The sequence below is a fragment of the Macaca mulatta genome, chromosome 4 (assembly GCF_049350105.2).
Source record: "Macaca mulatta isolate MMU2019108-1 chromosome 4, T2T-MMU8v2.0, whole genome shotgun sequence".
In the NCBI taxonomy this organism is placed as follows: Eukaryota; Metazoa; Chordata; class Mammalia; order Primates; family Cercopithecidae; genus Macaca; species Macaca mulatta.
This window is the reverse complement of record NC_133409.1, coordinates 170156352-170171744: the sequence shown is the minus strand read 5'-3', so window position 1 is coordinate 170171744 and position 15393 is coordinate 170156352. Positions and strand designations below refer to the sequence as shown.

The 15393-nt window shown below is 42.0% G+C and overlaps 1 protein-coding gene across 6 annotated transcripts in view; it reads left to right on the top strand.

Annotated features, from left to right (window-relative positions):
* Positions 1–15393, top strand: part of PHACTR1 (phosphatase and actin regulator 1) — a 585520-nt gene that overhangs the window by 241006 nt on the left and 329121 nt on the right. For 2 of the 6 annotated variants that reach the window (XM_028846699.2, XM_077998524.1), the window contains exon 1: positions 4472–4710. The gene's annotated coding sequence lies outside the window, so the exon portion shown is untranslated. 6 annotated transcript variants of the gene reach the window in all.

The window sequence follows — 15393 nt, the reverse complement described above, 5'->3', positions numbered from 1 at the left end:
TAGAATTAAATGAAATCTGTGTAAAATGCTTAGCACAATGTTTGATACCTAGTAAGTGCTGATAATATTGGCTGCTGTGTAATGACGAGAATGATGATGGTGATAACCATGATACATCAAGGGATTAGAGAATCAGAAGGAAGAGTAGGAGAGAATTGGAATTCCTCAGACATTCATTGAAATAGTCTTATGTCCCAAGGTGAGTTCACAGGTAAATGACACACAATTCGTCTTCTTGGAAAGGTCCTTGTATAGCATATTATATGATTATAGTTGAATGTGATAAATGTTATAACACATTGACTTATAAAAGTGGCGTGATGGCATAGGTGAAGAAGCTGTTAATTTTGACCACAAGATTAGGAAAAACTACAGGAGATAGCTGAGCGAGGCTTGAAAGATTTTGCTATTTGGTAAGGGGTAGGCATTTCAAGGAAGAACATTCCGGGCAAACGAAACAGACTTTCAACAAAGGCAGGGAGATTGAGAAGTCATGCCACAGTTAAGCATGCAGACTAGGGTAAATTCAAAGAATGTGCAGCAAAGAGATGAGCTGGAAATGCTCCCAGGGCCGGTTTATGATTGCCTAGCATATCACTGCAAGGAGTGTGGATTTCATTTGAAAGGCGGTAGGTTGCCATTAAAAGTTTTAAGCTGAGTAGCTATAGGATTAAATGTCTGCTTGGACACATGCTCACGCTGAAGGCAGGGTAGAAAATGAACTCAAGTGGTCAGAAAGTGAAGTCAGGAGGGCCAGGCAGGGGTGCTCGTGATAGTTTGGGTACTGGCTGAGGCCCTGCCACTTGAGAAAAGGTGACAGGTAGACTTGATAAGATTGAGGGGTCTGGCTGGGCACAGTGGCTCATGCCTGTAATCCCGGCTCACACAGCGAAACCCTGTCTCTACTAAAAATACAAAAAATTAGCCGGGCGTGGTGGCAGGCGCCTGCAGTCCCAGCTACTCAGGAGGCTGAGGCAGGAGAATGGCGTGAACCTGGGAGGTGGAGCTTGCAGTGAGCCAAGATCATGCCACTGCACTCCAGCCTGGGCGACAGAGTGAGACTCTGTCTCAAAAAAAAAAAAAAAAAAGAAAAAGATTGAGAGGTCTATTAGGAGGGCTAGGGGAAATGGGGAGAGAGAGAGGATGTGTAGAAAGTAGAGTCAAGTCAAGATAAGACTTTGGGGGCCTGAGCTTGGGCAACTGGGGCAACACAAGGAAAGAACTTTTTACAAACCCAAGATTGATGTTTTAATCTTCATGATCCTCTAGCGGCAAGAAAGAAGTTGAATCTTTAATACTATTTCAATTCCAGGCTTATTTGATGTTTTCTTGTTCCACTCAAGAGATTACCACTTGAATTATGCCATAGGGCTAGAATCAAATTAATGCAGTTTATTTTTCTAAAATATGCAAGTAGGGATAGACAAATTTGCTCCCCCAAAATAAATTCTAACCTCAAAATGGCCAAATATAATCCAGGGCTTGGCCATCTAATGTGATAACCACTAACCACATGTGGCTACTGGGTATTTGAAATGTGGCTAGACTTATTTGAGATGTGATGAGGGTATAAAACACTTACCAATATTCAGATATTCAGTATGAAAATAATACATAATATTTCATTAATTTTTATATTGATTACATGTTGAAATAATGTTTTGGGTATATGGGATTAAATAAGCTATATTACAAAAACAACTTCCCTTAAAAAATTTTAATGTGACTACTAGAAAATTTAAAATCACAGCTATGGCTCACATTATATTTCCCTTTTTTTTTTTTTTTTTTTTGAGAGAGAGAGAGATGGTGTCTTGCTCTGTTGCCCAGGCTGGAGTGCAGTAGTACAGTCGTGGTTCACTGTAGCTTTTTCCTCCTGGGCTCAAGGGATCCTCCCATCTCAACCTCCCCAGTAGCTGGAATTACACGTGCACCCAACCAGCTAATTTTTTAATTAAAAAAAATTTTTTTGTAGCAATGGGGTCTTGCTATGTTGCCCAGACTGGTCTCAAACTCCTATTCTCACCTGGCCTCCCAAAGCGCTGGGATTACAGGATTGAGCCACCGTGCCCGGCCCCACATTATATTTCTATTGAACGTGCTGGTCTAAGAAATTTGAGTTTTGCAGTGCCAGTATTTAATGATTATGTACAGGCCAAGGGTATGTTTTTTATTACTGCCTCCTCTTCCCGTTACTGAGGAATGTCTCACCGCCTGATGTTTTCTAACACCTTCCTATGTGTCTTTATTCTTATTAAGAAAGTAGTTACCATAGCAACTGCCACAATACCTTGTATTTACTACACCTGGAGGGAGAGACATAAACAGACATCAATCTGTCATTCAGGTTTTCAGGTTTACATATTTATATTTTTCTCATGTTTATCTGGGTTTTCCTCTGCAAAGCGGAACAACAAGAGCAGAAGACCCGTCTTCTAACTCCCATCTATGACACTGGCATCTCTGGGTCTCCATAAGGATCTAGAACTAGATGCACCATATGACCCAGCCATCCCATTACTGGGTATATACCCAGAAGATTATAAATCATGCTGCTATAAAGACACATGCACACGTATGTTCATTGCGGTACTATTCACAATAGCAAAGACTTGGGATCAATCCAAATGTCCATCAGTGACAGACTGGATTAAGAAAATGTGGCACATATACACCATGGAATACTATGCAGCCATAAAAAAGGATGAGTCTGTGTCCTTTGTAGGGACATGGATGCAGCTGGAAACCATCATTCTCAGCAAACTATCACAAGAACAGAAAACCAAACACCGCATGTTCTCACTCATAGGTGGGAACTGAACAATGAGATCACTTGGACTCGGGAAGGGGAACATCACACACCAGGGCCTATTATGGGGAAGGGGGAGCGGGGAGGGATTGCACTGGGAGTTATACCTGATGTAAATGACGAGTTGATGGGTGCTGACGAGTTGATGGGTGCAGACAACCAACATGGCACAAGTATACATATGTAACAAACCTGCACGTAGTGCACATTTACCCTAGAACTTAAAGTATAATAATAAAAATAAATAAATAAAAAGAACAGTCATTACCCCATGCTGACCTCAGGGGGCTATGTGGATAGATACAATAGTTACAAAGAATTTTGAATGTGATTCTTAGGGTACAGTATCTAATGTCACATATTTTAACATGAAAATAGTATCTGACATTACTTACAATAATGGAGGAAGGCAGGAGGGAGAAAGTAGTTTCCTCCAGTGATTATGGGTTGGGAAGATCCAGGGGAGAGAAAAGCAGTGAGACTAGAAAATCCCATAGAAGGCTGACCAACATTAGCATTTGTTCTCATCAACATAAATAGTTCTTTTCCTGTATTCAGCAACAAGGCTCCACTGGCTGGGAGAAGATTGGGAGTCCAGAGCTACGCAGATAGTTCATCTTGGCTTTGACATGGAAAAAGCAAACGGGTTGGAGTGTTTTTTACATCATACTGTATGATACTTTAGGTGTTACCCTCATTGATTGCCATTTAAGTTCCATTCATGGGACGATTATGTTTGAACATGCTTGCTCCTTAGTGGGTAACATCCGGACGGAGATAACAGATGCTAAGACAGGGACTCGGGGGACATTGAGGAATTATTACTACTACCTTCACCTAGGACAGGCGTGGCTTCAAAATGTCTATATAGAGTGGCCTTAGGGGTTACAATATGGTTGAAAGTGGAGGCTGGGGGCTTGCCCTTTCAGAGGTGTTTGCCTAGCAAAGCAAGATGTTGTCCCTTGGGCATTATGCTTATTTGTGGTGGCTGGAGTGGGTTTATGAAGATCAAGGTCAGGGCAGGGATTTTGGCTCAAGACCCCTCAATCCAAGCCACCCCTTTGGCATTTCATGGAAATGTGGCAAAAGTAATAAGAGATTCTCGGTTTTAGGTTTTATTTGCACATGTTTTATAAATTTACCTGAAGCTGTTCAACTGACGATGCGTTTGATCGTTTGAAAATCCATTCAGCAATTTATCCCATCTACGGAGAACCATCCTAAAATTAAATCAAGAAAGATGCTACCGTCCCATCTTGAGAAATTCCCACTCACTCCTCATGGGCATTTGGGAGGTCCTCTACTCAAGAATTGAACTGAAGGCAAATAAAGTGCATTGCAAAAATGCAGTCCTTCCAGGGAAGGTTCAAGGAAAGTTAATTGTCATTGGTTCACGTTTTGAGGTCTCCCTCCCTCTTCCCTTCCTAGGGGATGGGGTGGGGTGGATGATGCCAGGGGGTGGGGGAAAGGGGAGGCAAGTGTGGTTTTCCGATCAGAGATCAAATAGCAGTTAGAATTATATAATGGAACTGCCCTGAGTCAGGTGACGGGATCACTGAGTAATTCCCTGCAGAAGGAGACAAACTGCATGTTAAAAAGCTCAACAAATACTCTTAAAAAAAAAAAAAAAAGCCCAGGCCGTGAGTTCCAGACTTCCAAGCTGCAGTTTCCTCTGAATCCTCTCCAGGCTGAAACAGCTGTACAGGCTTGCTGAGTCAGAAGACTCCCAGAGATTGGGGATGGCCGAGGCAGGTCGGGGGTCTGGTGTGGATCCCCGGGTTACTTTCTGTTTCATTTGGAAATGTTCCCTGTTTCTGAAACCGGTTGCCTCCGATGTCAAGTAAAACACAGGACTCCTTGGAGACGCCAGCTGGGCTTTTAAGGACTGGGGCTCTGTGAAGGTAAGAGGCAGTCTGTGCCCCACCGGCTGGAGGCTGCCACTTTAGAGAGGTCTGAGTACCCGCAGGTCACGCCCAGGAGGGGTTGGTGTGCCTGCCAACTGTTCTGGGCTCTGAATGAGGCTGGAGAGACCATCGTGGAGGCGGTTTCAGGTTAGAAAAGGGATAAAATGGACCCTTCCTGCCAGATGGGTGGCCACCTAGTCCACGGTGAGTTGAATCCATCCCCCGACTTTGGTTGACACCCTCCCCTTCTCCATTCCATCCCACGTGGGAGCTGGTCAGCGGCCAGGGAACTGGCACAGCCGGGAAGGAAGGCGAAGGGGCTGCCTGGCACCGAGAGGCTGCATGGGCGTGTGTAGCATGTGTATTTTCAGAGCCCGACACTTGAGGAGACTGTTGCTCAATTTAAGAAAGCATAGCTATTGGAAAGCCAGGAAACAGACCCAGAGAGGCAGATGCATGTGGGAGCAAAGAGCTTTGGGCAGCCTTTAAGGTAGGCATTGGCATCGGAAATCATGTTATTGCCTTTTGTTTATTTGTTAGGTGGATTTTGTATTGGTTTTATGCTTTGTTCGGTTTAGAGAATTTTCCTTTGATGGAGCTGCCAATATGAATAGATTTGGTTTTGAAATCCTCAGACCGGGTTCATAGGATATCCTGGAGCCCACGGTGTTAGTGTAGACGCCTCAAAGTTAGAGGAGATGGATACAAAACTGGTGATGGTTTTTAAAGGAGATTCACTTGCAAATCCCACTGCAATGGAGCCTTGCTGGGAGTCCTGGTGCCTGCTGAGGCAGGCAGCTCTTAGGAACCTCAGGAAGTTTCTGACTTAAAGAGACACGAAAGGAAAAAATCCAATCCGCAGCTGTTATTTTGGGGAAAGTGGGTTCTGGGAGAATTTGTGGCTGAAGAAAAAGGAAAGAGGACTTGGAAAACAAACGGAAACGTAAGGGATCGGCTTGGTGGGATTCCAGCTCGGGGCAGTGGCATTTTGAGGCTTGCTGCATGGAGATAAAAATCAATATGGGAACCGATAACAGCTCACTCAGCATGAATGAGAAATGCTACATGGATTCTTTCAACACTGACTTCTAAAGAGCCTGAGAAATAGGCAAGGTGTTAGTTTGGAAGAGTTTATTTCTAATTGTTATTTATTTTTTATTGTTTGCCCCCATGAGCTGCTCTAAGCAAAATATGGTGATGTTAGAACCAAAAGGAAAGTGTCCTTAGAATAGTATCTATAAAGAGGAGGTATTCAAGTTTTCACTGCCTTTCTCCTTCTTTTTCTGCCTTTCTCTCAGTTTGGGCAAATTATATGATTTGAATGTATCCAATAGAAACAACTCTTTAAAGAGGAGCCGGGCACGGTGGCTTACGCCTGTAATCCCAGCACTGTGGCAGGCCGAGGTGGATGGATTACTTGAGGTCAGGAGTTCGAGACCAGCCTAGCCAACATGGTGAAACCCTGTATCTACTAAAAATACAAAACTTAGCTGGGCGTGGTGGTGCACGCCTGTAGTCCCAGCTACTGGGGAGGCTGTGGCACGAGAACAGCTTGAACCCAGGAGGTAGAGGTTGCAGTGAGCCCAGATTTCACCACTGCACCTTATCTAGGTGATGGAGTGAGACTATATCTCGAAAAAAGAAAAAAGAAAAAAGAAAAGAAAATGGAAACAACTCTTTAAAGTGGTATAATTTATCTTTTAAGAGGACATTTGAATATTGGAATTAAAAAATGATCTTAAATCTGTGGTTCTTAAATCTTCAAAACCATGGACCACATTTGGGAAGCAAAAAGACTGTGGATCATGAATTTCTAGTCTTTTCTCTACTGTGGCCCTATCACTCCCACCTCTTCTGATGCTCAACAAACAAAACTAAACAACAAAGCTAAAAAAGCGTAACAAAGTTTTTCACTAAAGCACATACTTGAAATGGAGATGCTGTAATATTATAAATATTCGTAATGTAAAAGAACAGCTCATAGAGCCCCTTTTTAAGGCCATGGCAGTCTCTCGAGAAAACATTGCTTAAATAATTAATATCAGCAGAGTGAGTTTTATCTGGATTTCCATCTGTTGAAACTTGCTGGAAACCTACCTTTCTACACTTCAATAATATTATGAGGACTGAGATTCACGAGGATGACCTCCAGGTACTACAAAGCTCATTGGTGCCTCCCAAATCACAGAAGATAACATGATGCTCAAAAGAGTCTTGGTTTTGAGTGCATTGCCTTCCACTCTAATTCTCTAAAATTTGCTCATCTGCATAGATCGTGGTGCCCACATTTTCTATGTCAAGGACCAGGACTTGTGACCTTACAGAGGACTTTTATGTTACTTTCAGCGTAAGAGATGGTCTGAGAAATGCAGTTTGGATGCCAGGTTTTGTTCATTTCTGGGATAGTCCAACAGGTTATGGGACAACTGGTGAAATAGGACAGATTTTGAAAATTCAGTCTTTATGGAAATCAAGGTGCTTTGCTTAAAAGCTTAATGTTTTTAGTTAGGTTGACTGAGGTTTCCATTCCAATTATGCTACCTTTTCAGTGAGTGACATTGAGCAAGTTTGTTGACCTTTCTAAGGCTCAGTTTCCTCATCCATAAAATTGGAGAGTAACAGTGCTTTACCTCATAGGCTGTATGGGAAGTAAATTATATAGAACATCCCATAGTGCTGTGCCTGGCACACTTAGTGCCTGAAAAAGTACCTGCTACTATTTTTGTTATCATTTATGGTATCTAGTGACCACAAAGTACTTGAAAAACCAGATCACTTTTTCCCTTGAATGTGCCAGTGAGTAAAGAATATGTGTGAAACTTTAGCTCACATTTGGGCTCCTACAAATATTTTGGAATTAATTCAATAACACTTGTATTTCTCTATATGAGAAGGCATGATTGTCTGCGTGTTTTGGACAGAAAGGGCAATTGAACTGGTTTAAGCCACAGAGGAGGGCATCAGTGGCAGCACCAGATAAACAACATTTGTCGCCAGACTCCCTGCACTCTACCACTGGGTCACAGCGATGCCACACCAGGGAGGGTCCAACAAGGACAAAGTAGCCCTTGTCTCTGGACAGCCCCAAACACCTTCTAATGGATGTAGTAGGTTTGATTTTTCCTGCTTCACCCATGCTATAAGTTGTGATTCTGCCCTTTTCTCATCCTGAATCTGATGGGCTCAGGGCTCATGTAGGCTTGTTGTTGTTGTTGTTGTTGTTGTTATTGTTTTTTGAGACGGAGTCTCCCTTTGTTGCCCAGGCTGGAGAGCAGTGGCGCAATCTCGGCTCATTGCAAGCTCCGCCTCCCGGGTTCACACCATTTTCCTAACTCAGCCTCCCAAGTAGCTGGGACTACAGGAGCTTGCCACCACGCCCAGCTAATTTTTTGTATTTTTAGTAGAGATGGGGTTTCACCATGTTAGCCAGGATGGTCTCGATCTCCTGACCTCGTGATCCACCTGCCTCAGCCTCCCAAAGTGCTGAGATTACAGGCATGAGCCACCGCGCCCGGCCTCCTGTAGGCTTTTACCCCACTTGGAAAATTACTGCAGATGGGCTATAGTGATCCATGACTCTACACTTCCAAGCCTCCACTAGGGACAACACAGAATCTACTACCCTTAAATGGCCCCTCAATGACTGTGTTTTTATTTTCTTTTTGCAGTCTCCTAACATGGGGATTTAATGCCTCCCATAAAGCAAGCTCCTGATCACATACTGTAAAGTCCAAAGACAGTAGCATAATTACTCTAAAGGGTAAAGATGCCAAAGGCCCTTAAGTTTTTGGCATTCCATGAGTATTTCAGCTTCCTACAAAGTTCAGGATCCACAGTTGCTGGGAAAAGGTTTCATAAAAGGTTCTCTAGGTGTAGCTTGAGCTTCTCTAGGAAACTAACTGGATAAAAAAACCTCTCCTGGAACTTGTCCTAAACAAGGAAGAGTGAAAAACAGTGTAGGGTGTCTTCTTCTAAGAAATCCATCGCAACGATAACACAAATGTCTAAAATTAAGAGAAATAGAAAAAAATAATCCAACGGAATACAGAAAGATGAGACACAAGTTTCAGAAACAATTGGGATGGAAAAACACCCAAACTTGGGTGTATTCTAATGTTAGGGGAAAGAAGAAGGAGTGGAATGTTGGAGAAGCAGCAGAGAAAGTGGTATTGAAAGACTTGGTATAAATTCATACGCCCTGGGTAAATCATGCCAGAGTCAGTTTCTTCACTTATAAAATAGTAAAAATAATTCCTACCCTACTGTCAGGGTATTGAAGAGGAACAAATGATATCCTGTGCCCAAACTGAAATGAAGACAAGAACCTAAAGTACAAACTTGTGTTAATAACTATTTGGGATTAAAGAAACTGACCTCCCAAAGGAATATGTATGTTACTGAAAACCAGGATTTTCTTATAGATAGTAATGAAGAAAATCACCTTGGATAGTCCATACTTAATGTATTCATTGGCTAAGGCTGCCATAACAAAATACTACTGGGTCGCTGAAACAATAGTAATTTGTTTTCTCACAGTTTTGGAGACTGGGAGGTCCAAGACTGAGGTACTGGTAAGGTTGATTTTTCCTGAGGTCTTGCTCCTTGGCTTGTAGATGGCCTCATTCTCACCTTGTCCTCCCACACAGTTGCCCCTTGGTCTGTGGCTGTCTGTGCCCTAATCTTCTTCTCTTTTTTTGTTGTTTTTGTTTTTGGTTTTGAGTCAGGATCTGTCTCTGTCACCCGGGCTTGGGTGCAGAGGTGTGATCTCAGCTCTCTGCAGCCTTGATCTCCTGGGCTCAAGTGAACCTCCCGCCTAAGCCTTCTGTGTAGCTGGGACTACAGGGGTGTGACACCACCCAAGCTAATTTCTTTATTTTTTAATGTTTTGTAGGGACAGAGCCTTGCTATGTTGTCCAGGCTGGTCTCGAACTCCTGGGCTCAAGAGATCTCCCTCCTTGGCCTCCCAAAATGCTGGGATAAGCCACCGTGCCTGGCCCTAATCTCTTCTATAAAGACACCAGTCGTCTTGGATTTGCCCCCACCCTTATGACCCCATTTAACATTAATCATCTCTTTCAAGGCCCTTTCTCCAAATATAGTCACATTCTCAGGTCACATACTAGGGGTCAGAGCCTCAACATATGAATTTGGGAGGGAGCACAATTTGACTCCAAACAGCTATCAAGTTAATTAAGAAAACTCATTAAAAGATGCATTCTTCTTGTTTTAGGAAATGATCAGATCCATTAGGGAACATGGTACCACCTTAGAAGAAAATGGTATTGCCAAACTGCTATGAGGAGACTCCGGGAAAGGCAGCCTGGTAGAACTGGGCCAAGCTTCCAGAGGAGCTTCACCCCCTAGAGTATATTAATCACAAGGGAAAGGGAGGACCTTGTTTTATTGACTTCCACCTGGGCATTCTGTCAAAGCACTGGTAGATTGTACCTAACAAGTTTTGCAGCTCTTTGGTGACAGCTGTTCTTGGAGAATGGATTTAACATAGTTTTGAATTAGATGTTCCTTTGGGGTCAAAAGGATTATGGCATGTCTCTGGATAATTTCCCACTTCCTTTCACTGTTTCATCACTTAAAAAAAGATTGATCCTATCATCCAGGTTCTTGCCATGTTCTGCAGAATCATTCATGGCCTTCTGCGTTTCTGGTCAGTCCGCAGCTCTCCCTGTCTCCATTCAGCATGAACAGTGATATTCAAGGACATGGTTACTTGAAATACACACACCTCAGCACATGCGTGCGCGTGCGCACACACACACACACATTGATTTATATATTTTTGAAACAGAATTGGTCAGTACAAAGGAAGATGATTTGCAAGTGATATTTACAAGTCACTTCCTTTCTAAGTGTTGGATCTCAGAATTCAGAGAAAGAGACAGGAAGTGCAGCTCATAGCTGAAGTATTCTCACAAATATGGGAAGTGCAGGGGAACTGACGCCTCTTCCAAATTAACAGACATGAAAAGGCATGGACGAGAAAGTAATAACAAGAGTGGAGCAGGTGATTTGCAGGCACCCACAGATGAGGGTGAGCCTGCTCACTGCTTCCTCTTCCCCTCCACAGCTGCACCATTACCGAGATCATTTGCACACTTTGGTAAGGCATAGACCAGTTCCCTGGTAGCAGCCTGGATCCTCCATTCAAACAGGAAAATGCAACATAAAGGAGGAAATCATCCAGGCAAGACATTACTTTGATTTTCTTTAAAAAAAAAAAAAAAAAAAAACAAAAAAACAACTGATGATGGTGAAAAAATATATCAGGAGGAACAAAGGAGCACACATTTAGTAACTTGTAAAACACCCTGCTATGTCTTTCTTCATTAAAAATACAGTCTGCTTCCAGTGCCCAAGAAGGAAGTATTCGTTCCCTGGGCGTTATGATCCCACCTCCGGATTCTCACAAACAGGAACACACTCAGTCGTGAGTAGACAGACTTACCCTATACCAGGCTCAGTTCAGAGGCAGAGAAGCAACAGGTTAGTGTACAAAATTAGTTTGCCCAAGCTTCAAGCTATTTAGATTCAGTGATCTCACCAAGTGTGAAGTGCTCTTGTTGTTATTAGAATGAGGCTGTTGAAAGACCCTGTGATGTAATTCGGAGTATGTTGGCACCTGTATTATTTAGCTCTGATTTCAAGGTTCATGACTTGCCCGAAAAAGGGCCTGGAGGCTGAAAATGTTTAGGACAAACGTTCAGGAATGAGTCACCAGACTTTAAGAAAACTAGTTAGTATTGGCTCCCTTTGGCTTTCATATAAATTAGGAACTCTCTTTTTAATTTAAAGTTGGTTTGTTCATATGTAGAATTTCTCAAGTAAAAAAAGAAGTGTTTTTATAAATATCATGTCTTTTTCAGTAAAGCAAAACCAACTACCTTGTGAGTATTTTTGTTATTGTATTTAATCAGTAAGCATTTATTATCTACTGTACTAAAGACATGGTATTGTGCAAAGAGTTCCACAGTATATGAGAAAAGGAATCAGATCTACTCATACCTATTCAGGGAAATAAAACATGTACATAAAAGTTTTAACAAAATGTGGAAAATGACAGCTTCCATGAGAACAGAAAAAAAAAGATTATTGAGGATGATAAAAGGGAGATATTAATTCTGGCTAGAAAAGGTTTTAGAGATGTTTTTAACCTAAGAGTCTTGAGAGCTGAATAGGTATATTTTAATATAGGAGAATGGGGGAGGGAAGGAGGGAGCAGGAGACATTTTCAACAAAGGAAGGAGAGTAAGTGGAATGCCAATTCAGAGGGGAAGGCATGCCTGGAGTGTACATGAGGCATGGTGGCCAGGCCAGTTTTGTTAAACGAGAAGGTAGAGAGAAAGGGATCGATAGTAGATGCATTGAAAAGAATTTGACTACCAAGTCCAGAAGTGACATGGTCAGAGTTTAAATCTATGTGTCAGGTGGACTGAATGGAAGGAGATGGAGGCACTATCAGTTACAAATGCAACTGTAGCAGTGAGGAACATAATGGTAATAAATAATAATGACAATAAATAATAGTAACAGCTCTCACTTGTTAATTGCCTAGTAGTTGCTTCTTAGATTATGTCCTTTAATCTGCACAGCAAGCCTGCATGACACATACAGCCAGTCCTCATTTTTCCAAGGTCTGTTTAGGTATGAACACAGTCTTCCCTCGATATCCACAGGGAACCACAGTGCAGGTTCCTGGACACCTCCACTCTCTCCCGCAGCCCCCCTACCCCCGCCATGCTCAAGTTCCTGATATAAAATAGCATAGTATTTGTATATAATCTATGCACATCCTCACACATAGTTTAAATCATCTCTAGCTTATGTATAATACCTAACAGAATGGAAATGCTATGTAAATAGTTGTTATACTGTATCGTTTATTAAATTTGTGTTATTTTTATTGCTGTATTGTTATTTTTTATTTTTTCCTCACATTTTTAATCCCCCCATGGATTGAACAGAGAGGGCTGACTGTACAGTCAATCCTCATTTTTCTTGGATTCTGCTTTTGAAAAATTTGCCTACTCACTAGAATGTATTTGTAACCCCAAAAATCAGTCCTTGTGGCGTTTTCACAGCCATTTACAGACATGTGCAGAGCAGCAAAAATTTGAGCTGAGATGGAACAAAGCGAGGCTCTGCCTCCTTGTTTGAGATTTCATCCTGTTGATGTGTCCTTTTTACAGTCTATTTTGTGCCATATTTTTTTTTTTTTGCATTTTGGTGCTTTTTGTTGGTGGTTTTGCTGTTTAGAATGGCCCCAAGCGTCATGCTGAAGTGCCATGCAGTGCTTCTAAACTTCAGGGAAGCTGTGACGAGCTTTGTGGAGAGAGAACATGCAATGAGCGTGGCTCAGGCTTGAGTGATAGTGCTGTTGGCCGTGTGGCTTCAATGTTGATGAATCAACAGTATGTGTTAAATCTGGTGTGGTTCAACAGAAACAAACAGTAAACCTAAGGTATGTACAGGTGGGCTGAAGAAAACATGCTCACAGAGACTTCGCCTTGCATTTCCTCCAGTAGCAATGGTTCAGTATTCACCAATTCAGTGTTCACAGTGACTTTATGAGACAAAACTGCCATAAACAGTGAGAATCCATTAGTTATTTCCTTCCCACAGAGGAATAAACTGAGGGTTGCAGAAATAAGAAATTTGTCAGAAGCTGCACAGTTAGCATGAACTCAGAATGGAATGTCATAAATGGCACACATTTCTAAAGACAATAAAGGGCCTGGACATGGTGATGGCAAGGAATGGAAGAGAAGAGGCAAAGTGTAAACGACTGAGGGAGTAGAATCAATAGGCTTTGGCCAGTGACTGCACATGGGGAAGGCTACGAGGAGGAAGGGGTGCAGGAGAACCCTGAAGTCAGGTGGAGGTGATGAAAGGTCGAGTCTGGAGGGCCTGAGAGTCAAAGTTGCAGGGAGGGTAAGAAGCAGCTCCAGCAGCAAGTAAGGACTCAGGCAGGGGGCAGACGGGCCAGCTATTACTTCCTGAGCACTCACTATGTTCAGATGCCGCTGAGAGAATCTTGCTAAATGATCTCATTGAATCCTCACGACCCTATGGGAGAGAAAGAGGGACTGTTATACCCATGTTACAGATGAGGATAGTGAGGCTCAAAGAAGTAAAGTAACTTGTCCCTGGACATCCTGCTGATAAAGCACAGAACAGGGAACGCAAAGCCAGGCAAGGGGACCCTGGCTGGTTGTGATCACAGTGAGACGTTTTGGAGTTTCAGATCTTGGAGGAAGAGATGCACTAATGTTAATGATACCTGACCTCGTTCTCTAGTTTCTTGTTTTTATTTTTACTTTTTCCAACATTCTGCCTACACCACATGTTTTTCTACCTTCATGTTTTTGTTCAAATTCTTTTCTTCCACGGGAAGGTTGTTCTTCTCTCCTAGCCTTTAGGTTTTCTTGTTTTGTTTTGTTGATATTGCTGAAAAATTTGGACATTTTATTTGTGTTATGTTATATTGTGCTATTTGGTAAAAATATGTGAACATTTCAGTGTTTCCTAGAATATAATATGTATTACTAAGAAGTCACTCTTGGCATTTCACATTAATGGAGCTACATGTGACTTACAGATGTGCTCATTAACAGAGGAGAAGCATGGTTATGCTATTTTTCTACTAGATTTGGAGAATCTGGAATAAAATGATATGGTCCTCGCTTTACATTTCGTCTCTGATGTGAATTATCTCTGAACCTTTTTAAAGACCTGAAGTCTCTCTTTAAGTTTCCCAAATTTGTATTGCTGAGAATTACTTGCCCATGTTCCTGAGATATGACAAAATTAAATAATCCTCAATACTTAGGTATTAAGGGCTATTCCCACAGCCCTCTTAGTACTGTTCTTATGGATAAAAGTGATTCCAAATACAGCAAGTGTTTCATCTTCATATATTAAAAAATGTGGACAATACAGAATAGGGAAAAACTCTTATCAGAATATTGGGCCCCTTCCTTGTTTCTCAAATGGCCCTCCAAGATGTCCAAGGAGGTGAGCATTCTTTCTGACCACATGGAAAGTGCTCTCTCCGAAGCTGTGGCACTCCATTAAAACACGTCTGCCCACAGAGTTCAAATGCTGAGGGTTGCAAGAAGAAAAGTAAGCTTGAATCTTTGTAGCTAAGTGGGAAAGAATTCTCCTACAAGGGAGTCTCTATTCTTTGAAATAAGCAAGTCTGAAACCCTTCATTTATAAATTAAAGAAGAAACCTGCTGAACTATACTGAAACCAGGGAGAGAGAGAAAAGCAATGCTGCTGGCAACTGTGCTATATACTCATTCAACTGTAACTCTTAGGTGAGTAAATTCTGCATCTGTGTAGAGACCTGGTAGTGTAGAAACAAAGGCTATGACAAAGAAACCCAAGAAATCTTCGTCCTCTTCTTAAACTTCCATTCCCTAGAAATGGAACTGGGAAAAGCTAAGCCGCATTTGATTCCACAAACACTTGAAACCATCTTTCAAGTATCCTGGACGGAATCAAGTCCAAAGTGTACTTTGCCAAACCCAAGGGAAAATCGCTCCATATGTTTCTGATTCATTTATAGTTTAATCATCAAAATATTGTTTTGCAAGGACTAGTTTTGTCCAAGAAAGCTTTTATGAGCCATTTTAAAACACTATCTTGAAAACAGGAAGTTCC